The following is a 26,575-nucleotide window of genomic DNA, read 5'->3' as shown; positions in this document are numbered from 1 at the left end:
AAAAAAAAAAAAAAAAAAAAAAAAAAAGTGTTGATTCCCTTTAGGCTGTCTTGCATAAAAGGCCCAAGCTGCTGGAACAGCTCATACCTTGAGTGGAGGTAAAGGAGGGAGATGGGTGTTTTGGGAAGATAATAGAGTTTGTGCTGCTAGGAGATGTTTCCACTGCAGGGGAGCAAATTCAGAAGCAGAATGGTTACAAGGCTCGCACACAGCTGGAGATTCAAGACCCCGTCTGATGCATCTGATATTATCTTCTCCCCAAAACGGACCCTGAGCCAAACCTTCCTGGCAAGTGATTTATTAAGGAAGGATGCCCTGGAAAGGCCAATAAAGGATTGTGGGAAGCAGGAAAAAGAGGAGGAGGAAGCCAAGTGAAAGTGTGATTTCAAGTGAAACCCCAACCTCAGCTTGCTTCTGCTGGGGGCTCTGGAGCATAAATTACACCCCAGAGTTTGCCCAGCCTTAAAGCAGAGGAGCCAAGCTTTTGTACTTCTCCACCAGTTAGTCACTAGCTATGGGTGCCTGTGAGACTCAGGCTCTGTGCAGGTGCCCATGGGAGCAGAAGGCAGCCATTAGTAGCAAAGCAAGTGGAAACTAGGGGAACAGGTGCACACTGCCAATAAGAGGGATACGAAGACATCCAAAGAGAGCACCAACAATGTCCACCTGTGGTGAGGAAACAAGTTCAAAGAGGCTTTCGTGGACTCGTTCATGGGAATCTTCTCTGGTCCCGCCACACTGTTGTGATACCCTACTATCATTATGTTCATCTAGAGAAGCAATGCTTCCTCCAGAATCTGTCACTTCCTGGTGCATAGCACTAACTGAAAGGCTAGCATTTCAAATGAAATATGTCAGAGATAATATTTAAAAGATGTCGTTCTGTCTGGCATGTCACCGGAGTGTGACATGACTACAGGAGCCCTGTTAGAAGTAATGAGGCAAGATGAGCTCTAGCAGATTCATTCTTCAGAGCACAGCTCAAGCACTGAACTAATATTATTACTGACCATAAATGTTGTTAGGGAGATGTGGAAGGGATGTTAACGCCACTAAGCATTACAATCAAATCTCAGTAATGACCAGTGAAGCAGGCTAATAAATTGTAGATTATGTGTGCCGTGCATATTCATTCTTTCAGAAACCTTAGCTTCCTAGCTTCAAGAATTTCACGGGCTTCTTCTGCTGCAAGCACTAGGCTTAAAGCCACACAGGAGAAAAAAAAAAAAAAAAAAAAGAGCTAGCAATTCTGTTAGAATTCTCTGAGTCCTCTGCTATTAAGTTACCTTCCTTCCTTCCTACTAATGAGATGGAAAAATAAAGATGCAGATTTGCTACTAGGTTAGAAACTCTGAGTGCTAATGCAACACATTTCTGTTGAATCAGGAGGTGTCTGGAAACCAGACCAGCTTCGGCTATCACTTGCAATGCATTGTGTAACATCAGGCTTCCCAATCTTGTTTCTCTGGCTCCGGGGCTTGCCAGGCACATTTTGGAAAAAATAAAAAGTCCTTGTCATCAAGAAAGAGGATGCCATGTGTGTGCATTTGTTAAAAATAAATCTGCTCTCACCAAAACCTATCCAGGAAAATCTAAGGAAAACCCTTCAGCAAAATACTATCTTTTCACCAATGATTTTCATGTTCTGAGGATCTCCTGGGAGCCATAGTTTCTTTAGAAATGGGGCATGACTTCTGAGGATTTTATGTTTCTTTTAAAAAGTCCGTTTTGTTGGATCTGTCTCTTTACCTTAGAGTTTAAGAGAACTAAGGTGACCCATCCAGTGGATGTTGGCTCATTGACCTCCCTTTACCCAAGTAGCTGCTGCCCTCTGGAGTCAGGCAGAGGAATATCCTGGTACTCTTCCCCTCCATCCCAACCCACTACACTCCCAGGTAAAGTAAATGGGCTGGGAAAAAATAATTCCTCAGGCATTTCTTTGGACAATATTAGAGCCTTCACATAATAATGGTCTATAATTTATGTATCTGGCACTACTCACTTTTTATAGGCGAGATAACTCAGGTTCAGAAAGAGGATCCGATTGCCATGAGCCTTGGCAAGCCAGCAGCATTGCTGGAAGCGTCATGAGTCCAGGGACAAGGCCTGAAGTTTAAGCCACAAGACACTGCTTCTAGCTTTGTGCCTTCAGCTATCAGGATTATGGATCTAGCATAGAGTGGGTTTGGAGATCTCCTTTGTTCTATAGCAGCAGTTTCACTGCTTGGGGTCTAGCTTGTTAGCACAAGAGAAGAGGACTCCATAGCTTCTGTTTGGCAAACCTAGGGACTGAACGGTGAATTCGGTTCCTAGAATCATTCTCGGATTTTCTCCAGCGTGAAACCTAAACTTCTTAGGCTCATGTTTCCTTCTCTTTGGTTCCACGAGTGCCTCAACAGCCTGGATTCATTCCCCAGGAACCAAGTCATCCGGGCCAGTGATTCTCTACCCCACATTGTTCTTCAAGAGTCCTTGGCAGAGAGAGAGAGAGAGAAAGAGAGAGCTCCACGTCTCATTAGGCAATTATTGATGGCGAGGGGGATCTTATCCAACTATTCCAGGAGTCATGGGGTATTTATATTAAAATATAGGAAAGGCAAAGAACCACCATTCCCAAATTAATTTGATACAAAGCCTCGTTGTTTCCTTCTTCCTCCTTTTCAAAATGATTACTTTAACATAGAAGCATATTGAATACTTGGATATTATGATGAGTAATTCATGTCTTAGCATTTTAGAGTTTTGTGGAAATCTCTTCTTCTACCACTAAATACTGCATGAACTTATTCATTATTCATAAAAATTAAATATCTCTCTCTCCTCTCCTCTTCTCTCCTCTCCTCCTCCTCTCCCACCTCCGCTTCCCTTCCCTCCCATCCCTTCCCATCTTGGCCAAAGTAGACGGGTTGGCAGCAAAAGAGTTCTGGGGAACATAGCATGGATACCATGCACTGAATAGCTCTATCTTAATCCCTTGCTGCCCAAGAGACCAAACTGTAAGGTGGAAGGCACTGGAAAAGAGCAGAGATGAACAGAGATGACTGAAAATTACTAGTGACAAAGTGCCTAAGTCCTTGTGTACCTCTTATAAGAACGTTACCAGAAAAGCATCTGACTACAACTTTACTGTTTTAAACATTTTTGAATATTTTAAACTAAAACTTAATTTAGTAGGCAAAAAATTGAGACTTAAAAAATTAAAGGCTCTCATCCACTCATTTTGGAAGTATGTAATGGGATTTCATTATGGATACTTAACTGACATGACAATAATTTGAAATATGTATTGCTTTCTCAGCAAGTCATCTTCACATCTCCTGGATGATAGAAAATGAATAGATCTTAATATCTGAATTCTCTGGGGATGGGAAGGAGAGCAGAGTCAACAGGGAATTCAAACTTTTATAACCAATAGTCTTGTGACTATGGTAACTTCTGACAGCACACTCTGAGGAGGAGGAGGAAGGAAAAGATGGGCAGTAAGGAAGGGACACACATTTAATGGTGAACACAAATGTGGAAGCTTGAGAGGAACAGCGAGGAAATGGGAAGTTGTAGACAAAATAGTAAACTTACTTTCTCAGCATCCATCACTGAAAAGCCCTGGAAATTAATCTACTCCGTAATTGTGCCATTATGCCATTTCAATGGCCATTCATTTTTATTGTATGCCAAACTAATAGTGAATAGTGGAGATACATCAGTATGAAAACCACACATAACCACCACCTTTATATAGTTTATAACTTAATATTGATCCAAGTCAACCCCCACTATTCCTCCAAATCAACCCATACTCATTGTGCCACTATTTTGCATAAAATGAGACAGATACAGAACTCACCATTAAGCGGTTTATAGTATGTCAGTAGAAAACATAAATATTAAACTCAATTCTTAAAGTTATGCACTAGCTTCAATTATGGTATCTCAAAAACTTCTTGTAAAAATCTTATGAACAATTTAAAGATTACTTTTTTCATTATTGTTAATTTTAAAAAATAATTTAGGAATTAAATGGAAGCTCAGAGGACTCAAGTGATTTGCTCAACTATACAAGCAAGGAATGAAAGGGTGGCTGGGCTGTGGCTTCGGTTCTTTTTCGTCCTTAAACTATGCCAGCTCCCTGCAGCAAGGGTTTTATTTTAAAGTAAATAAAGAAATTAACATAAAACCTATCACTACTGAAAAGTACTTGGTATGGAAAAAAATTTTATTTGCTACAAATAAGGTATGGAATCATAAAAGACAAGACTGGAACCCAAGGTTAGGGCAGTCTGAATAGAATCACACCTTGTGGCCAAATACTGATGGAATCTACAATTGTAGTGGGGGAGTCCATGATCTCAGTGGAAGAAGGTTGCATTTTGGAATCGGAGAACTTGAGTTTAAATCCTGACCTTGAACTTATTACTTGAAAGACTCAAGTTAGGTTTCATCCTCTGTGTTCCGATTACTCATCCTCGCAGGTCATAGTGAAGATTATATAAGGCACTATATATAAAGCACCTACTACTAGTCAGTATTGTATATTACCCTTCTTTTGGAAAACTAATGCTTTTATAGAAGGGAAAGTGAAAAGTTTGGGTACTTGGTTTTCTTTTTTTCTCTGCCCATCTGTATTAGTCAGGTAGAGCCAGGAATGAAAGGGTGGCTGGGCTGTGGCTTCGGTTCTTTTTCGTCCTTAAACTATGCCAGCTCCCTGCAGCAAGGGTTTTATTTTTAAAGTAAATAAAGAAATTAACATAAAACCTATCACGACTGAAAAGTACTTGGTATGGAAAAAAGTACTTTTGTTGAAGTTGTTTGAATAACTGGGGACTATAACCTAGTTAAATTAGCACATACAACTGACCATCACAGTCCATCCCTTGTCAACTTGGTGTCCATACACATCTCCTTAAATCATATTTAATATTTTGAAGGCAACAACAAAGACATGCTTCTATCTAACATAATGCAAATATCCTGCAAGCAACTGAAAATACTCTAATTCTTTCTCCAGAATAAGATACAAAGTCCTTGGATAATGTTCATTTTTTTCCTTGATTTCCTGTAACTTAAATACAGTGATGTAAAGTTGGCTGTCACTCACACATCTTATGTTATATGATAAGGGGTAAGAAAGGGCAAAAGCAACAATATTCGCCAGAGAGATACATACACACAGACATTTACATAACAAAATAGGAAGAAATAAAACTATGAAAGTCATACTTTCTGCAATTGGTCACATGGTTTCAGTCACATAGCTAACATTTTAAGTACATTTTCTCACTACCATATTCCCTTTGCCCTCACCAAGCACCTCAGCTAGTCGGGTTCTTTGCCAGCGAAGTGATGCAAATCTTTATTTCTGAAGGGTGTGAGTCATTAGCAGTCCTGCTTTAATTGGGATGTTGTAGTTTTCCATTGACTCTTGTCTCAGGGCACGGTAGTACTAAGACATACACTGAAGTATCTTCTGTATTCCAGACATATGTTTTCTTACTCTCCGTGTATCATAGAAATCCAGTGTCCTTGGTAATCAAGATTAATCAGCAAAGTCAGCAAGCAACATTCTTCTTAGCTTGTTGATTCAGAGGCATGCGGAGCCCAAAGTGGCCAGGTGGTAGTCTTGACTTCTGCTTCAGTAGAATCCTTGTTGTGTCTCTTAGTGGAAGAATTCCACTCTTTGGAACTAAGACTTCTAAACCAGCAGAGCATAAAGTCATGGGGATAGAAGGGAAAATTTTTGCTAGTGGGTCACTAGCAGTAATAGAGGCAGTAATGGGAGTCATGTTACTCCCATTTTACTCCTTGATCCCTGAACCTGTGAATCCTGGCTATGGGAGAATTGGCACCATATATTGAATGCTGACTGAGACACTGGTACAGCCCTGCAAAATACAGCCAGTAGATGAGACTCTATCTGAATCTTCAAGAGACTATTTTACTGTTCATCCAACCCAGCTGCTTCAGGATTACAGCGAATATGGTGAATTTCATGAGCCTGAGCCCTTTGCTGCATACTTCATTTACTGTGAAGTGAGTTCCTTCATCAGAAGCATGTTATATAGAATATCATGGTGATGAATGAGCCACTCTGATAATGAGTCCATGGTTTTGGCAGAAATATTGTGTTTAGGGAAAGCAAATTCCTATCTAGCAGAAGTGTCTATTTTAGTAAAAATGCACAGATTTTTGGCAGTGGAGTAGAGTCTTAAGAGGATAGAGGCCTCTCCTTCATTCAAGGTGCTGTGGGTTTGTAAATTGGCTCACATCTTGGAATCAATTAATGTGATTCTGTTTTCATGTTTCAAATTAGACTTCTGTTTACTCAACCTAGAACTCTTCCACTTATACAAAGCAAGAAAGAATTTAGTGGATTTTCATCTATTTTTTTTCCTAGGGACATCATGATCAACTAGCAGAATCTCTGCTTAGTGGATCAATATCAATAAATCCAGCCAGACTCAACTTTACATTTCTTTCACTATTATTAAACACCTTTAATATCCATTCACAAACATATAACCCAAATTTCTATCTGTATAGTTTGGGAAAAATATGCTGGTTTTTCAATGTATAGTGTACTTTATATTGAGTCACACTTTGTATCTCATCTTCTGGGACCTGCTGGGATTTGAGTCTAGTTACAGGTCTAGAGACAAAGAAGAATGATGGGGGTGAGTCATGAGGGAGATCAACAGTGTCTTTCCAGGCAACTATTCCAGGAGGGGTTATCATGACTTCTGCAGGCAAAGCAAGGTTAACCTCCTTAGTGATAGAATGCTCTCTTCTGCTGGTAAAGAACACTCAGCAGAATTGAGGAGTTCAGTGTCCCCAGCTTCCCAAAGATCTTACCATATGTCTCTATTCCAGTTTTCGGAATCCTATTTCTTCTCAGTCAATGCCCTCATTTGAACAGAAGACACCTGCAAGGCTGAAATTCAATTTGAATTATAATTTAGCCATTCTCAGAATGAGACTCTGGGATTAGTTTTCAGAAATCTCAATTTTGCAGCTACAAGAGATAGAGGTTTCTTTCAGAGCAGATGTAGAACATTCCAAGTAACTTATACATCTTTGGGGCTTGGAATTTGAAGTCCTGGGTGCATTATTTCCTTTTTATATTTCCTCCAGTGCAGTTAAGAACAACTAGCCAATCCCATTATACTCCTTAGTTTGATTGAAATGTTCTGTAGTATTAAATAGATAGTTGTCCAGAATCTTGACTTTTATGGGTATTTGATAAGGAGTGTCCAATGGTTATATTTTGCAAATCTTTATTGTGACATCATGCCATGGATTATCAATGCCCTCTTTACCGCTGGAAATAGTCACTAGTGCCTTTGAATCAAATCAAACTAAAGAACCAATTCCAAAAAACTCAGAGTCAATTTAGAAGCTCACTCTTTTTTTTTTTTTTTTGAGGCAGAGTCTTGCTCTGTCGCCCAGGCTCACTGCAAGCTCCGCCTCCTGGGTTTACACCATTCTCCTGCCTCAGCCTCCCGAGTAGCTGGGACTACAGGCGCCCGCCACCTCGCCCGGCTAGTTTTTTGTATTTTTTAGTAGAGACGGGGTTTCACCGTGTTAGCCAGGATGGTCTCGATCTCCTGACCTCGTGATCCACCCGTCTCGGCCTCCCAAAGTGCTGGGATTACAGGCTTGAGCCACCGCGCCCGGCCAGAAGCTCACTCTTAATGTTTTGTCTTGAACCACTTCTAGTATGAAAATTTGTATCTGTCAGCATTCCACAAGAGAAACAGAACTAGCAGGGGACACACACACACACACACACACACACACACACATATATATATATCAAAAGATTTACTGCAGAGTGTTGGCCTACATAATTGTGAGGGCTGGCTAGGCAACTCTGAAATCCAAGGTGTCCATCAGGAAAGGCAGGCGGGAATTCTTGGGTACAAACTGAAGCTGCAGATAACAGGGAAATTTTTTTTCGTTCTTAGGGAAACATCAGTTCTGCTCTTAAGGTCTTGGAGCTGATTGGGTGAGGCTCACCCATACCACTGAAGATATCTCTAATCTCCTTTACTTACAGTTAACTGGTTTTTGTAGGTGTTAGTCTTATCTGCAGTGTACCTTCATAGTAATACCTAGATTAGTGTTTGATCGAATGACTGGAGAGTGTAGTCTAGATGAGCTGATGCAAAAATTAAATATCACATCATTCACCAAACATGATTTTAAAAGTAGAATAGTTTTGCTTATGCTTTGCTTTAATTTTTGTTATCTTTAGTTCCAGCATCCTTACTTTTAAAAATGTATATTGAGATAGAATTTTTTTTAGCCAAGCTTACAGTTATTCAGTAATCCATGGGCCTATATCATCCATGGGTACCATATTGTGTATGACTCATTTCATGGACATTAAAGTCCATGAAGAATCTTGTTCATCTGAGCATTCAGCATGTTCTAGAAGAGAAAAGGATTTCATGGGAGTCAGCCCAAAGAGAATAAAAAGTGAGTAGGTCTTGGATGTGAGCACAGTAGCAGTTCAGCAGGTGTGTATTTTAAAGTGTCAGGAAGTTTTTCAAAGCCATTTACTCTCCTCACCTATTTGAAGGTGTCATATTTTGTTACTCAGGTGTCATCTCTTTATCTAACCCCAGACAACAAGGAGTCCTGTGTTCACAGTCGCCATGGGATAGATCTCCTTCTGTCATCTCTTCCTTTTCCCATTATGGCAAACTTTCTTCCTCCCTGCTCCTCCCTCCCCACAGGCAGTAGGGCCTACAAAATGCCCCATTATCCTCTTTATCTTTTTAAATTTTCTGGACTGACACAGCAGAGGGAATAGAAGGTGCTAGGAGAAGTCAATAAGCCACATTAATTCAGTGTCAGTAGTTGCTTCTAGGGTAGTGTATGTTTAAATCCATGAACACATAAATGGGTTAACCTGGGCTTTGAAGCATATACCTCATTAAGGACATACAGAGAAAATGTCTCAAAATAGTAATTTTTGAACATTTGCTTTTTATTGTTTCCTTTCTGTTGTGACCTTTCCCCTTCTCAGTTAGAGGAATCTACATTGCTTTGAGGATAAGAACATCATTAGGTAGAAAATGAAAAGAGAAAACAGTCAATGTTCAGGTTTCTGACTTCCAAAACAGTCTTTTGAGAATCAAAAGAGCTGGCTTGAGAGAGACAGGGCAGTGGTTAGGCCATAATCACAGAATTAGAAGGAGAACACAGAGTTTTCAGGTCAAGATGGCATTTCTGCTCCAATCATGTAGCAAGAGGGAAAAATATACATAAAAAGAGCATGGCTAGACTCAATCAAAGACAATCATTTCCACAGTCAAAGAACAGAACAGAAAAACAAAATGGCGAACACAGCAGAAAGTAACACTTTGCTGCACTTTGAATATGAAGTAGCTCCAGGGTTTGGGTTGCTCCAGGCAGAGAGTTAATACTGTTTTGCATAATATGCTAGGGACTGGGGTGAACATCCCCACATAGGACATGTAAGGGAAATTATTCTGCCAATTCTTTCTTGGGGGTAGATTTCCTAGAGAATGGAAATTTGAGAAGGGTGGCAACTTAGACACATAGACACACCACGATGATCAGGAGCTTTGGCCACTGATCTGAGCCCGGATCTGCCATGTTCCCAATATGGCTGCTTGTAAGAGGACCTAGCTCCAGGTTAGGATCTCCCCAGAGAAGGCAGCTGTGAAATAAAAAATCAAACAAATAAGCAAAACAATTTATTGCAAAGCAAATAAGGGAAAGAAAATAAAAATTTTACCAACCAAACAGAAAGCAGGGAAAGAAAATACAGCAATAAAGAAAAGCATGATCATCTCACAAAACAATAAGGTAAAAAATATAAACCCCACTAGATTCACAGAAAACGTTAATGAATTAAACTTGCCTATTAACAATCAGTTTATAAAATTGAATTTGAAATAGGCTGCTTCCATAAGATAAAGACAAAGAAACAAACACCTAAAAAACACCACATAGAAAGATTTAAAATAAAAGCATGAAAAACAAAATAAATACTAAGTAAAAAATCAGTGTAAGAAAAGTAATGTCTGGCAAAATAAAATTTAAAACAACTTTGCTAGAATAAAAAGGGACACCCTGTAATCATGGAAAAAAAAAAAAGCCAATGAGAAACCATGCCAATTCTGAACTTGTAAGCACTCTGCAACATAGGCTTGAGGCTAATAAAAGTAAAATCTGCAGAATTTTAAGGAAAAACTAACAAATATGGAAACTGATGACTTTAAGAAAACTCTATTCAAATTGGATGAATTAAGCTAACAAAAATAAGAATACATATATATATAATTTAAACAATAAAAATTAAAACATTGATGTATCATCGCTGATTGATTGGTAGTACAATTTCTTATAGATCTGCTTTCCTTGTTCTGTTTTCTTTTCTTTTTTTTTTACATTCTACATATAATATTCATGGGTAAAAAATTAGCAAGTGTTAAAATATTCAATAGTTTAGTAGGAATTATAAATGCTGAATTTATAATTATGCTATTCTGGAATTTGCAAGGGAATGATGAGGATTTTTAAGTTCTGAAGAAGCAAAAGCCCTTCTCAAAAGAAGGAAGAGCCAAGCTAGAAAAGCCTCACCTGGGTGAGGTGAGTTACATATGAGTTTATAGGAGGTTAGGGTAAGAGTCCTGACCTAAGGGAACCACAAAAAGTACAAGCAATCTGCCCTGAGAGAGAGCCATGCCCTATTAGTATCCAGTGCTGAGAGTTGCATGAAAACTGAACCACCATCTTGAGTGAACACTGCATGTTCCCCAAGTGGAAGAGCAAGAGTAGTTGCTGATCTCTCACTGTGGGTACTGGAAAGCCCACAACAATTGTCAGCACAGCACCTAAGGATGTCTTAGTAGCAGGATGCCGCTCATGCCTTGGAACTTTGCCCAATCAGTTCTGAATGGCCTGGTATGAACAAACCCCCTCCTCAATGTCAATATTCTGTGAGACTTATAAGCACATCCATAGTATGGTTGACCTCAACAATGAGGTCCTTAATAGCCAGAGGAAATATGGTGGTGTGAAGGGCAAAGCCCAGATCTGCTCACATGGGAAATGAAAGCTCCCCCGTTAAAAAGAAAACTGGAGATAATTTAGGACTTTCAGGATGCTGTTGTTTGCTAGAGATCGTTTTCTTGCTAAGGTTGAAGTTAAACAGAACAGACACAATATGAATAACTTTTTTTTTTCCTTTTTAACTCTGAAGAGACCACCCTATGCAAAGACATGTTGTCAACTGCAACCTTTCTCTTTGGGACACAGAAGTAATTTGTACTTATTCAATAAATAATAATCTGAAAGAAAGGGGTCTTTATTGGGGATTAGAGAAAGATATTCTTGTATCATCTTTCATTCCTTCTATTTCTATGGTTTCATAAACTCCTCTCTCCATCTCTCTCTGGGAACATAATATTTTATAGTGAACCTCTTGGAACCCCAATCAGATCCTGAGACCAGCAGTCAACCCTCCTGCCTTTTACTGCTCCTGTCCTTTTTCACCATGTGGCTTCCCACTGTCAATTCAGGTAAGGGATATGACTCCCTTCTCTTTTTTCCCTTCCCTTCCTGTCACGTGTATTGAGTAACTGTGTTCTCTCAGACCCTGCACTATGCACGGTGTGTACAGTGGTGAACAAAATAGAAATAATGCCTGCCCCCGTGAGTCTCATAACCTAATACGGAAGGCTGATATTTAACAACGAAACCCATTAGACATACAGATACAAGCTTTGAAATATGCTATGAAAGAAAAGATTTTGTTCTGCAAAAGACAATAACACACTATCATGCTTTAGTTTCAGAACCTAGGGAAGAACCCAGGGAAGAAACTGCCATGGGGTTGATTCTGAAGGATGATGAACAAAAAGGAGTTGCCAGGTAAGGAGAGGAGTGGAAACTTTATTCACTGAGGATATGGGTTCTCTTAGTTGGCAGAACACTTGTCCGTACTTGGAAGGAGGAGAACATCTTTCTTTGATTTATGAACATGAAAGGAAACTTGGTTAATTTTAAATTATGGGAATCTCAGGTTTTCTACTAAAACCTTTAGATGTTTCTCAGAGTAGTTTTGGCATCTGAATTTCACAGAAGAAATCAAAGGCCAGCCACATTTTCTTGTTTACTTGTTTAATGTTTTTTCACCTTTGTATTGATTCTTTTGAGTGCTTATGATATTCATACATTATTTCTTTACATTTCAGATAGTCCCCACGTGTTAGAAATCTCGTCTTTAATTATTGTTTCAAAGGGCATGTGTTTATCTTATTATATATTTGTATTGTGTTTACTCCATTTGATTTGATATCAACTCTAGTTTGTTGCCTTTTTCTTTGTTTTAAAGACAAACTGATTATTCACATCTTAACTTCCCATTTGCTGCCATAAAATAATATTAGATCTAACTTTTTTTTTTTTTTTTTTCTGAGATGGAGTCTCGCTCTGTCGTCCAGGCTGGAGTGCAGTGGCGCGATCTTGGCTCACTGCAAGCTTCGCCTCTCAAGTTCACACCATTCTCCTGCCTCCGCCTCCCGAGTAGCTGGGACTACAGGCACCTGCCACCATGCCCGGCTAATTTTTTTTAAAATATATTTTTAGTAGAGATGGGGTTTCACCGTGTTACCCAGGATGGTCTTGATCTCTTGACCTCGTGATCCGCCCGCTTTTTAATTCATTTCCTTTCCCTCTAAAGTCTTGCAGAAATTATAAGATTTGACTGCAGGACCAATTCTCCTCTTTAGCTACCTTTTTCCCTCTAAGAATTGTTGGCCCCCACATAAAGCAATTGATCTCCAAAGTTCTTTCAATACCCTGTGTCCTCACTCTGTTGCTGTCATTGATTAGATACTGAGTGGGAATCTATCCCAAGCCAAATTCAATAGATTTCCTCTCTCTTGAGAATTTATAATTGGGATTTAAAGTGACTTTCATGCTCAAACACAATAATTTCCAACTCTTGTTTCCAAGACTCTCCTCAGACCCAGTGGACCACAGAATTCACAGAAACCTCTGTATCTTTCTAATATTTTCCCTTTTTATGTTTATGTTTCTACAATTGTATTTTTATTGCTTTAGTGAAAAATACTTTGCCCAAGTATTTGCTCACTCTAACCTACATGTAGAGGATTAGAAAATATTTAAAGAATTTAAAATTGATGGAAGACTTTTTTTCTGCTGGAATAGCATAAATTTGAATACAAGTTGTATATAATGAATACTCACACATTGCAGGTTTGAAAAGAAAGATAAAGGATTTAAAAGGCATTAAGCGACTTTCCTTCAGCTCTCCACAGCCTTTGATGTTCTTACAGAGCCTGCTAAATCCCTGTCAGGCAGACACAGTAAAGTGGGAGGGGGTCTGTTGCTTCCTCCAGCAACGGTCATTTCCGCCTTGTCCAGAAGACATCATCTTTTGACCGAAAGTTCAGGAATAAAATAATGTTCACCTTAGGTGCATGGAGACAGAATCCAAAGACTTACAGATGAAAGGATACTGACAGTGGAAACAAGTGAGGTAGAATGGTCAAGGTAAGATCAGCATTTTCTTAGTCCGGTAACTGGTAGCTGGGAAGTGTATCTACTGAAGTCAGCGTGATCATCAAGCTTAGAAAGAATACAGAAAAAAGGTAAACTATTATCCCTATGGCGAAAACACCAATCAAAGATTTCCTTGGTGGACTGGGAGCCCTTGGACCTGTCACTAGTCTCATCTGAAAGGTAAAGCCCTGAAACAGAAGCAAAGCCCAGCATAAAAAAAGCAGAACAGAAAACATAAAATAATCCCATTTGGGGCGTGCACCTGTTGGCATAAACTAAGAGAAGAAACAAAGGATTTTATTCGTATTTAACAGTTTATTGGCATTAAATAATAACAGAACTACTATTTGTTAAAATCTGTGTGACACAGATAATGATTCTTACAGGGAAAATCATAGCGGCAAAGGCTTATACCAGAACAGAAGGAAGATTGAACATTAATGAGCTAAGATTTCAACTTAATAAAAAACAACAAAAATCAAATAAAAGTAAAAGTGACCAAATCAGAATAAAGCATTGCAAATCAAAACAAAAAAGGAAGCAATAAAGAACAGGAATTAGTAAAAGAAAACAAATGTAACCTAGATAATATCAGTAGTATCAATTTCTATTTATTTCAAAATACCATCAAAATTGACAACCCTCTAACAGGACATATAAAGAATAAAAGTCCCAAATAAGTAACTTTAAGAATGCAAAATGTGCATTTTTGAAGATGCAGAGAATAAAATAATAGAGGTGATCATAGAGCAATGGGTTCCTACGTATTGAAAAATGTAGTGAAATTGAAATAAAATTCCAAGAAATATGAATGTTTCAAGACTATAGAAAATGTGAATTCCCTTATTCTTACCCTACTTACTTTCAAAGGATAGTTATACCAAGTATTCAAGGACTAGACGACTGTAAATTTAAGACAATTCTTTCAGAGACTAGAAAGAGCTGGTACTTTGAAACTCATGTCTTGAAGTTAATAAAATAATTGTATCATCATCAGGGTAGAACAATAGGATAAATGAAAATTATAATTAAAGCCCTCATGGACATGAATGCAAATCTTTCACCTCCCACTCAAAATCAATAAAAATAGAATCCAGTACTGCATAACAAAACAAAGGGCATAACACATCTTGACCAACTTGGATTTATTGCTTATATGTAAGGTTATTATGTGGTATAATTCACTATACTGGGATATTGAAAAAGAAAAGTATAACAGATTTATAATCATTGCAATAGATGTTTTAAAATGACAAAATTTAACAACCATTCATGATAAAATCCAACCAGAAAAATCTCTCAACAAAATAGGAATAGAGGAGAACTTTCTTAACTGATAAAATACTTTTAACAAATAACCACAAAATCTTTTGAATGATTGTATTAGTCAGGGTTCTCCAAAGAAACAGGACAAATAGGACGAGGGTGTTTGTGTGTGGGTGTGTTTGTCTCCCTCACACACGTGCACACACACCCATACATGAGAGTTAAGGAATTGGTTCACACAATTATGCAGGCTGGCAAGTTCAGAACCTGCAGGGTTGGGTAGGGGGCTGAAGATCTGAAGAACATCCCACGTGTGGCAGTTCAAATCAAATGCTTATGTGCTGGCAGAATTCTTCTTTGCTAGAGCAAAGTTAATCTTTTCTTCTATTCAGGCTTTCAACTGATTGGATGAAACCCCGTCACATTATGAAGGGCAATCTCCTTTACCCAGAGTACACCCATTTAAAGGTTTATTTCATTTTTAAAAAGCACACTCACAGAAACATCTAAAATAGTGTTTTACCAAATACCTGGACGCCTTGGCCCAGCCAAGTTGACAAATAAAATTAACCATCACAGTAACAAAACATTTGAAAGTATTTTCTTTAAAATCAGGAGAGTGACAAGGGCATTTGCTGCTAACATTTTTATCCAGCATGGGTCAGAGGTCCTAGCCAGTATAATAGGACAAGAAAAAAGAAATCAAAAGTGAAAAAATTAGAAAGGATGAAACTAAATTTTTATGGTCTCCCCATGATATGATTGTCTCAAAGAAAATTTTCTATCAGAAAATCACTAGATTTAAAAGAGATTTCAGTGAATTTTCTGGGTATAATGCACAAAGTCTATTTTATTTCCAAATGTTATCCACAAACAATTAGAAAATGCAATTTAAAAGATATTATAGGCCAGGTGCGGTGGCTCACGCCTGTAATCCCAGCACTTTGGGAGGCTGAGGCAGGCGGATCATGTGGTCAGGAGATCAAGACCATCCTGGCTAACATGGTGAAACCCCGTCTCTACTAAAAATACAAAAATTAGCCGGGCGTGGTTACACTAACCTGTAATCCCAGCTACTCAGGAGGCTAAGGTGGGAACATCATCTGAGCCTGGGACGTTGAGGCTGCAGTGAGCCGAGATCATTCTACTGCCCTCCAGCCTGAGCAACAGAGTGAGACCTTGTCTCAGAAAAAAAAAAAAAAAAAAAAAAAAGTCAACTCAAGATGGATTAAACACTTAGATACCTCAAACTATAAAAACCCTAGAAGAGGAAGGACGTGGTGGCTCAAGCCTGTAATCCCAGCACTTTGGGAGGCTGAGGCGGATGGATCACTGCAGATCAGGAGTTCAAGACTAGCCTGACCAACATGGTGAAACTCCGTCTCTACTAAAAATACAAAAAATTAGCTGGACATGGTGGCAGGCACCTGAAATCCCAGCTACTGGGGAGGCTGAGGCAGGAGAACTGGTTGAACCCAGGAGATGGAGGTTGCAGTGAGTCGAGATCGTGCTACTGAACTCCAGCCTCAGTGACAGAGTGAGGCTCCGTCTCAAAAAAAACAAAAACAAAAACAAAAAAAACCCTAGAAGAAAACGTAGGATACCATTCAGGACATAGGCAGAGGCAAAGATTTCATGACAAAGATGCCAAAGCAATTGCAATAAAAGAAAACATTGACGAATGGGATCTAATTAAACTAAAGAGTGTCTGCACAGCAAAAGAAACTATCAGTAAACAGACCTACAGAATGGGAGAAATTTTTTGCAAACTCTGCATCTGACAAAGGTCTAATATCCAGCATCTATAAAGAACTTAAACAAATTTGGCTGGGTGCAGTGGCTCACGCTTGTAATCCCAGCACTTGGGGAGGCCAAGGCGGGTGGATCATGAAGTCAGGAAATTGAGACCATCCTGGCTAACACGGTGAAACCACGTCTCTACTAAAAATACAAAAAACTGGCCGGGCGTGGTGGCGGGCGCCTGTAGTCCCAGCTACTCTGGAGGCTGAGGCAGGAGAATGGCGTGAACCTGGGAGGCAGCTTGCAGCGAGCCAAGATGGCGCCACTACACACTCCAGCCTGGGTGACAGAGCAAGACTCCGTCTCAAAAAAAAAAAAAAAAAAAAAAAGAATTTAAACAAATTTACAAGAAAAAAAAACGCATTAAAAAGTGGACAGAGGACATGAACAGGCACTTCTCAAAAGAAGACATGCATGTGGCTAACAATCAGGAAAAAAGGCTCAATATCACTGATACTTAGAGAAATACAAATCAAAACCACAGTGCGATGCCAATCTCATACCAGTCAGAATGGCTACTATGAAAAAGTCCAAAAATAACAGACGATGGAGAAAGCAGTGGTTTAAAAGGAATGCTTTTACACTATTGGTGGGAATGCAAATTAATTCAACCATTGTGGAAGACAGTGTAGCGATTCCTCAAAGGCCTAGAGACAGAAATACCATTTGACCCAGCAATCCCATTACTGGGTATATACCCAAAGGAATATAAATCATTCTATTATAAAGGTACATGCATGTGTATATTCATTGTAGCAAAGACATGAAAATAGCAAAGACATGCAATCAACCCAAATGCCCATCAATGATACACTGGAAAAAGAAACTATGGTGCATATACACCATGGAATACTAGGCAGCCATAAAAATAATGAGATTATGTCCTTTTCAGAGACATGGATGGAGCTGGAAGCCATTATTTTACCAAACTAATGTGAGAACAGAAAACGAAACACTACATGTTCCCACTTTCAAGTGAGAGCCAAATGATAAGGAACATATGGAAGGAAAGAGGAGAACAACAGACACTGGGCCCTGCCAGAGGGCAGAGGGTGGGAGGAAGGAGAGGACCAGGGAAAATAACTGATAGATAATAGGCTTAATACCTGAGCGATGAAATAATATATGCAACAAACCACCATGACACATGTTTACCTATGAAACAAACCTACACATCCTGCACATATACCCCTAAACTTAAAATAAAAGTTAGAAAAATAAAATTTAAAAAAGATTACCAGATAAATAGCAATTAATGTGTTTGGTACCTACAACAACATTTCACAAAAGGCATGGAAGATTTTTATGTAAATAATTATGAAACTTTAAAAAATGACATTAAAGAAGAACTAAATATATAGACATTGTTTTCATTAGTAAATATTCACTCTCAGCATTATAGATGCCATTTCTTCCCAAATTGACTTACAGATTCAATATAATTGAAATAGAATACCATTTTACAATAGTATTTTTATTTTGTCAAATAAAATTTGACAAAATTGTTCTAAAATGTATCTGGAAGAGCAAAGGGCTCCAAATAACCATAAATACAAGCTGCATTAGAGGTAGGTAAGCGGGTATATAAGTAAAAAGGTATGATATATCATAGAAATAAACAAATATTCTACCATAGGCACATAACAGATAACCAAATGTAGACTCAGGAATCTGAAAAACTGATATAATTCAAACTGGCTTAACAGATTAGTGAGGAAATAATTGACCATTCCTGTGAATCAAGAAGAGTAAGTCCCTTGAAAAAGCATTTCTTAGGAGCAGAAACGCAAATGGCAAAAAAAAAAAAAAAAAAAAACTATGAAACTGAAAAAAAGCTCAGTGTCATTAATAATTCAGAGAATTGCAAATTAAAACCAACAATTAAGTATTATTTTATAGTCACTAGTCTGGAAAATACTTAAATCCTGCCAATCCCATGCTTGGGGAAGGATATGAAGCAAAGGAAAGTCTCATGACTGCTGGTGGACCGCTAGTGGTATAAATTGAAATCACTTTGGAAAATAATTTGACATTATCCAGTAATGTGTGTATCATGTAACTACATAATTCTGTTCTATTTCTAGGTATATGACTTCAACTCCTGCACAAGTGTACCAGGTAACATGTACAAAAATGTTCAGAGCAGCATTGTCTAAATTAGAACAATTATGAAAATAGCCTGTATTGATTTCCCTTTGCTGCTTAACCAATAGCCACAGATTACATGGCTTAAAACATTTATCATCTCACACTTCCTATAGGTCAGAAGTCTGAGCTCAGTCTAGCTGAATTTGTTACTCATGGCTGAAGTCAAGGTGTTGGCTGGGCAGCATATATTTCTTTCTGGAGCTTGGAGTTCTCTCTCAAGCTACTGTGACACAGCTGGCAGAATTCAGCTTCTTGCAGCTGTGGGATTGGGGTTCTCATTTTCTTGCTGGCTATTGGCCGGGGACCCGTCTCCACTGTAGAGGTCACCAGCAATTTCTTGCCATGTGACTGTCTCCTGCTTTGAATTTCTCTGGTTTTATTTAAGGATTCATCTGAGTAGATCAGGCCACCCATGATTATCTTCTCAACTTAAAATCAACTGATTAGGGATTTTAATTACATCTGCAAAGCCTCTTCACAGCAGCACCTAGATTGTCGTGTGATCCAATAAGTGGGAGAAGGTATCTGTCCACCAGGGTTTGATTATCTTGGGGGCCATCCCTGAATTCTGCCTACTGCACAGTCCAAATGTTCTACGTCATTACAGTAAATAATTATGTGTTTTAAGATACACTGATGAGGCAGAATAACTTATAGCAGTGAAAACAAAATTGAGTTACGTGTATTTGGACAAAAGTCAAAGGTATGTTAATGGAAAAAATTAAATAATAAAAATATTACAGCATGATTCCACTAATATAAATGCCAAAAATGTGCAGAATTACACATAATTTAAGTTTATAATACACATAGGTGCAGAATACACATCTAAATATAACGAAGATGATTAGCACAGATTTAGAAAAGACTTCTGGATTGGAAGGCACAAAATGAGTGCAATTAGGGATGGAATGCAGGGGGATTTAAACTGAATATTAATGTTGTATTTCTTAAGCTGGTGTTATAAAAATATATAAGTACTATATATATTTTAAAATGCTACATATGCATATTTTGTACATTTTATATGATAAATTTTACATTAAAATATTTTATTATAAAATTAAATATGTTGAAAAACTATTTCATTTACAACAGCAGCAAAAAATGAAATAGTAACAACTGTGCAGTCTCAATAAAAAAAATCTGTTGAATATCCTAAATAATGACTCGAATGAATGGAAATAGGTCTTTTTAATTATAGGATCCAATATTATCAAGATGTCAAAGACATAGTTTAAAAGACGAAATTTGTCAGCATTTTCTATTAAATTTATAATGTATGTGTGACTTTCAGCTTAATACAAACAGGAAAAAGATCAGTAGTAAGTCCTTTCATCATTTCCATAGAATTTCTCCTTTTATTTTCTAATCTTTCCCTGAAAAATGAAACTAACTTAGTAATTGCTACCATTGTGCTACCCATCTGGAGCAAATGCTATGTTCTTCCTGGTGCTGCCTTATGGGTGCATTTCTAGCAGCAAGTTCTGCTGTAACCAATGCATTTAAGGAGCGTGAAGAGGAACTGGCTCCATCTTCCCTGCTGTAATTTCCCAAATAATGTCTGTGAATATAGTCTTCACAACCTGACTACCTAATTAAGAAAGTGACATGTTTGGAAAATATTTAAAATGCCAGTGTTTGTCAAGCTGTTTGTTTAGTGAACTCTCTGGGTGCACTGTTATGCAAGAACTGTCTTAATTAAGGTTAATTGGTGCATAATTAGAGCCACTGCCTTTGGAAAATATTCTACTGGTGGTAAAGCAATGAGAACCCTTTATGTCTAGATTGAAGGACAAAGCAATTGCAATCAGCCAAATTTCAAAATATATCCTCTGCCTCCCACACAGAAGCTTTGCCCCTGGTCTGACTTGTTTGGAAAAGGACCTATTTCAAGTGTTTGGAAACTTTTTGTGGACTTTGGATACCACAATTCTTTTAGTAAGATTATTTTTATTGAATATATTGAATATATATAACATTATATTTTGATATACATATTGGCATTAAAATGATACTACAGTCAAGTCAATTAACATATCCGTGATTTCACATGGATAGCTTTCGTGTGTGTGTGTGTGTGTGTGTGTGTGTGTGGCAAGAGCACCAAAGTCTACTCTCTTAGCAAACTTCCAGAATACAATACAACACTATGCACTGGAGTCTGCATGCTTGCATTAGATCTACTCTAGATTTATTCATCTGAAAAACTGCAACTTTGTATCTTTTTGTCTACATCTCCCCATCTCTCCCTACCTCTGCTAATCACCCTTCTACTCTATTTTTAGGTATTCAAGCTTTTTAAAGATGCTGCATATAAGGAAGATCATGAAGTATGTTTTCTTTTCTGTGCCTGGCCTATTTCAGTTAGCATAATGTCCCTAGGTTCGTCATATTGCACATGGCAGGATCTCCTTCCTTTCTAAGGCTCAATAACATTCCATTTTGTGTGTGTGTGCATCACAATTTTTTATCCAATCATCTGTTGTCAGACACCTAGGTTGTTTTCATATCTTGGCCATTGTGAATAATGCTTCGATAAGCATGGAAGTGCAAATATATTTACAAAGCGCTGATTCCATTTGCTTTGAGCATATGCGAGAATAGGAATTGCTGGATCATATGGTAGTTCCACATTTAATTTTTGAGGAATTTCCATACTGTTTTCCATAGTAATTGTACCATTCCCACCAAAAGTGCTCAAGGGTTCCATTTTCTTTACATACTTGTCAACAGTCATTATCTTTTGTCTTTTTGATAATAGCATCTGACAGGTATGAGGTGATACCTCATTGTGGTTTTGATTTTCATTTCCCTGTTTTTTAGTGATGTTGTACACCTTTTCATATACCTGCTGGTCATTTGTATGTCTTCGTTGGAGAAATGTCTGTTCACATCCTTTGCTCATTTTTCAATTGGGTTATTCATTTTATGCTACTGAGTTGTCCTATCCGTAAAGTCGTTGCTAAAACCAATTTTATGGAGCTTCCCCCCCTTTTTTTCCTGGGGTTTTCATGATTTCAGGTCTTATATGTAAGTCTTTGGTTAATTTGGAGTTGATTTTCGTGTGTGGCGTAAGGGTTCAGTATCATTCTTTTACAAGTGAATATCCAATTTTCCAGTACCATTTATTGAAGAGCCTATCCTTTCTCCATGTGTCTCCTTGGCATCGTTATTGAAAACTTGTTTTTTGTATATGCTTGAGTTTATTACCGGGCTGTCTATTCTGTTCCATTAGTTCATGTGTCTGTTTCTATGCCAGTACTAAGATGTTTTAAAATGTTTTGACTACTATAGGTTTGTAATATGATTTGAAATTGGATACTGTGATTACTCCAACTTTGCTTTTATTTCTCAAGATTGCTTTAGCTATTTGGGGTCTTTTGTGATTCCATTGACATTTTAGAATTTTATTTCTATTTCTGTGAAAAGGGCCATTGGAATTTTGATAGGGCTTGTGTTGAATTTATATATCACTTTGGATAGTATGGACATTTTAACAGTATTAATTCCTTCAATCTATGAACACAATATCTTTCCACTTATTCGTGTCTTCTTCAATTTCTTTCGTCAGTGTTTTATAGTTTTCAGTGTACAGATCTTTTACCTTTATGGTTAGATTTGTTCCTAATTATTTTATTCTTTTTGATATTATAAATGTGGATAAGTCTATTCTGATTCCAGCCTCATGGTAGTTAAAACAACGAGTAATCAATTTAGTGGTGGGGTGCTTATTATTCTAAACTATCTTAAAATTTAAGTCAGGCAAAAATCAGTCAACTCCACTTTCTCTGTTCTTCTTACCTTTTTTCCTCTGCAAAAAGGGAGAAGTGGGATGGAGGGGAAGATGAGCATAGAAAACACAGGCAGCCTTTCACTAAGGGTCTTCTCAGTAATGGAGAATTGACTAGGAAGAATGTGGTGGCCTGTTCTCGTGTCTATCAGCGGCGCTATGGTGTATCATAGTGCACCATAAATCTGGTTTTCTCATAAGTCCGGCTTTCCTGATAGTGAGGGCACCAAATGCCAAAGGAAGTCATAAACATTTCATTGGTACTTTAACAAAGAGAACAAAAGTGCCTAACGATGCCTGACCTATGATAAGAACTTGTTATACCTGGAAGCCAAAAATTGACTGGAACTTCTGTGAAAACGAACAAAACCAAACCTTTTGTGTTTGTTTGCTGTTCATTTATTTTTTAAAATTTCCAATCCATTGTGGACCAATATTTTTATAAAATACAGTATAAATGAGGTACTAAAAACTAAATAAGATAAAATTCAAGACCAAATATATTATGAGATTCAACAGACATAAAATAGAGTTGAATTGTTATATGAGTTTATAGTATTTCTGTACTAATCTCTGTGAAGACTTGTAAGAAACAGTTCTTGCAGCAGTGCAGGTCTGTGGAATCCATGTTGAATACAACTGGACTAGATAATGTGTCAAAATATTTATTTCCTGGATGTTTTGAACCAGCTTCACATCTGTTTGCTCTTTCTCCAGTTGGTTATTGCTTTATATCTTCTCTCTTCCCCATAAAGAATTGAAATATTCGTAAATTTGTAAAGCCTTTTTGTTCAGGCCAGATCTGCTTACCCTTCTGACATGTTTAGATATTCTTCAAAGAATACTTTATTGCTTGAGAGAGAGGATTTACTGCTCAATAAAGAAATAATGGTATGTGCTAATAGGCATACTGCTTGCTTTTGTATTCAGTTTAAAACCATTGGGTTTTTTGACAGATGAACCTATGATAACATCAGTTACTATTTTTTCTTAACTTTCCTTGAAACTTAAAAAAAAAAATGTTCTACATAGAACCAATAGTGGCATGTTCAGATAAAGTAGGATCTAAACTTGGGATCAGTTTCATCTAAATGATTGGGTCTTTCTTCTCTGTTGTGTTCGCCTGGAAATTGAGCCTCTGTCTCTGAACACTCAGTAGGAAGGCTTTTTCTCCAGACAAATGTCATTAAATATAAGAAAACTTTCTGTCCACTGCAGAGCGGGCTGAAAGGTGTTGTTTTATTAATTAGAGTGAGGAGCTTCATAGGCTACTCCTGGGTCTGGTAGGTAAATCTCTGCACCTTCTAATGGTGCATTCTAACTTGTAAGACTTTGAATCATAGACACATACTCTGAAGACCAAGGAATGAATTTTATCACCTGAAAGACGTGGGGTATTACAGGCCTCTTTTCAGAAGAATGTCTTGTTCATTATTCAGAACAGTAGTATATATAGATTTTGGTTAGCCCACATCTAAGTTAATTCTGTGTACCATCATCTTGTAAGCATCAGCAATTTACAAGTTTTCAGGAAATTGAGAAGCAATGAAATACGTAAACATCTAATGCTCTGCTGAACATGACTAAATCTCCTTAATGGCTTTGAAGGCAGTTCAGGATTTCCCCATTTCTCTATGTAATCATTAAAAGCAACACTTTTCACAGTGCTGGACAACAAACACAAAAGGATTGAATCATGGGCTGATTCTGTTTTATTCTATGACACACTCCAGCTATTTATTGAGCAAAATTCTGATAACTTTGTTCATCATTCAACCATTTAAACTGGAGTTGGAGAGTTAAGGGCATGAGAAGGTATTCAAGCTTTTTCAATATAATTATTTCACATATAAGACTCTTTGCTCAAAGCATTTACCTGAAGAGAAATTGATTTTTAAAGTCATTCTATTGTTTAATTTTTTCAAATAAAAAATTTTAAAAGAACATCATATTTCCTTATTTTGTCTCCCTTCTAATAATAAAAGAATGTTCTACCTCATGTCTGCTGGCACAACTACCAAGAATTAGTCAGAACGGTGTAAGAATGTTCTACTTACCAGGTCAGTTTTATATGCAAATTGAGGACTTCTAATTTATGTGACCCAAGGAATGCCAAGAACTGGATCAGAAAATAACTTAATTGTTTGGCCATTTAAAAATCTGTTTTCCTAACTGACATTACAATAAATAGAAAATGTCAACATGGAATGTCTTTTTAGAGTTTACAGATAAGAAACCATTAGATTGAAATACATAAAATTGCCATATTTGTGGGTCAAAAATTGTTCAAATATTGGCAATTTTAGGTGATTTAGTCTAACAGCTGATGTGGCAGGTGTTTCAAAAGTTTGAATCTAAAAAGAGCAACTTGGATACTTGTGGTAGACGGCCTGAAATTTCCCAGAGTCATATTTTCTTTAGAGTAATTTGAAATTAAAACAGATCTGTTTATGAAAAGGAAGGAAAAAAAAGACGGGTTTATCTCTTTCATCCTGTTAGCATAAAAAGGAAATACAGAGACAGTCAATGAAGTAGTGTAATGAACTATAAGCATGGCATTTGAAAGCAACATGATGTCTTTTCTCCATTTCAAACTGACATTTGAGAGAAACATGTTAAAGAGAGTGATAATTTGAAAGGATTTTTTTTCTCTTTATTGCTGATTTCAAGATATAAAATATATTTGCATCTCAGGCCTTTAACTCCTTTGTGTTGGTTTAAGGCTATAGAAAGCTTTGTAAAATCTTTGTATTGTTTTCTGCATTAAAATGGGATCATGCTGAGTTTTTCATTTACTGTTGATTTCAAGATGTTCAAAACTTAGTTCTATAAGTGATTAGTATTGCTCAAATACAACCTCATTTTGAAAGGAGATCTACATTTCTATGACCACTTAAATAGGATTCCAAGGAAACATTAAACTCCAAGTGAGTTTATTTAAACTCTCCATTGATTTTGGATGCTTAGAAGTAATTTCCATCAAAATATTGCCATAGTCAACAGTAATTTGGCTCTTTAAACATCTACATTCTGTATTGGAAGGACATGCCATGCTAGACTTGTGAGCACGAAGCAGCCATATGACTTTCTGAACAATGGCAAAGTAAATGTGTCTCTGATTTCACATCTCTAGCACTATTCAAGTGTTGATAGCATTAATACTCAAAATACATGCCTTACACTTGAGGAAAAAAGTCATTTCACACCAAGCTAATAAGCACATTCTTAACAATTATACATATATTACTCTGTACTTATAAAATACTGCTTATCAATATTCAAGTCTATTGCAACATTTTATTCTTAAGTGTATTAACCTCAAGAGCATCCTTCAAACTTTTTCATCTCTATCTTTTATCTCATATCACCAATCTGCGAGGAACTGGGCAATATGTTTTTGTATCTCTTAGCTCACTTTATTGTCACTTACAACTCTACGAGTAGCTGTGATCTCTATTGTCTAACTTCAGGCATAAGGATCGCACACCTAGTGACTAGAAGGAGGATATTTGAAACTCAGTCTTTCTTATTTCATAGTGTGAGAGTTGCCCTGCAATGCATGTTGCAGGTATAGTTAGGTGTTTTGAAATTTCTGCACAAGAGTGTCTTAGACTTCAATAAAAATTATCTGAGCATCTTGCTAAAATGCCCACTCTGATATAGTAGATTGGGGTGGGGTGGGTGAGTCTACAGTTCTGATAAGCTCCCAGGTGATGCTAATGCTGCTGGTCCAGCAATCCATTTAGAGTATTGAGGAGCTACACTACTGGATGCATGGCCAGGTAGAGAGTTAAGGCCTGCACTTTAAAACGAAGACTGCTTTGAGGAGAAGCAGGTGTCAGATATCGAAATCAGTCATATCCTAACAAGGCAAATAGGTACTATAGGTGTGGGAGCTCCTGGAGCCTACACAATTAAATAGGAGTTGGGAGATCTGGGAAAATTAGCCAAGAATATTTTAATTTAGATGAGCTATACAAGACAGAAATAATGGAATAAGGATGATCAAAA

At 37.4% G+C, this 26,575-nt stretch overlaps 1 long non-coding RNA gene across 1 annotated transcript in view; it reads left to right on the top strand.

Annotated features, from left to right (window-relative positions):
* LOC108527691 (uncharacterized) overlaps positions 1-11,894 on the top strand; it is an 18,029-nt gene extending 6,135 nt beyond the window's left edge. The window contains exons 2-3 of the long non-coding RNA XR_001884896.1: positions 11,445-11,549; positions 11,820-11,894. This is a non-coding gene — a long non-coding RNA (uncharacterized LOC108527691). The remainder of the gene's footprint in view (positions 1-11,444; positions 11,550-11,819) is intronic.
* The last annotated feature ends 14,681 nt before the right edge of the window (positions 11,895-26,575 follow it).

The sequence above is a fragment of the Rhinopithecus bieti genome, unplaced genomic scaffold, assembly GCF_001698545.2.
Source record: "Rhinopithecus bieti isolate Rb0 unplaced genomic scaffold, ASM169854v2 scaffold_8, whole genome shotgun sequence".
Taxonomy (NCBI): Eukaryota; Metazoa; Chordata; class Mammalia; order Primates; family Cercopithecidae; genus Rhinopithecus; species Rhinopithecus bieti.
Note: the sequence above shows the minus strand (reverse complement) of the source record. Positions and strands in the feature narration are given on the sequence as shown.